This window comes from Pteropus alecto, unplaced genomic scaffold (assembly GCF_000325575.1).
Source record: "Pteropus alecto unplaced genomic scaffold, ASM32557v1 scaffold105, whole genome shotgun sequence".
NCBI lineage: Eukaryota > Metazoa > Chordata > Mammalia > Chiroptera > Pteropodidae > Pteropus > Pteropus alecto.
This window is the reverse complement of record NW_006436294.1, coordinates 923-1,197: the sequence shown is the minus strand read 5'-3', so window position 1 is coordinate 1,197 and position 275 is coordinate 923.

The window sequence follows — 275 nt, the reverse complement described above, 5'->3', positions numbered from 1 at the left end:
TCTCCCTTCCCTTAGTTACATTCTCTGTTGTTGATCGCTGATATTCGGGAACACAATTGATGTTTGACACTGATCTTCTGTCTAGCAACCTTGCTGAATTCTAACTGTTGTGATAATTTGTTGATTCCCTTGTCTCGTAGATAAATATGTCATCTGTAAATAAAAGCAGTTCTGATGTTCTTTCCTTCCACATTTCGTACTTCTCCTTTCTTTTCCTTCTGTCACTGGGATGCGCAGATCCTACAGAAACTTGCCGAATGGCGGTGTTCAGACTG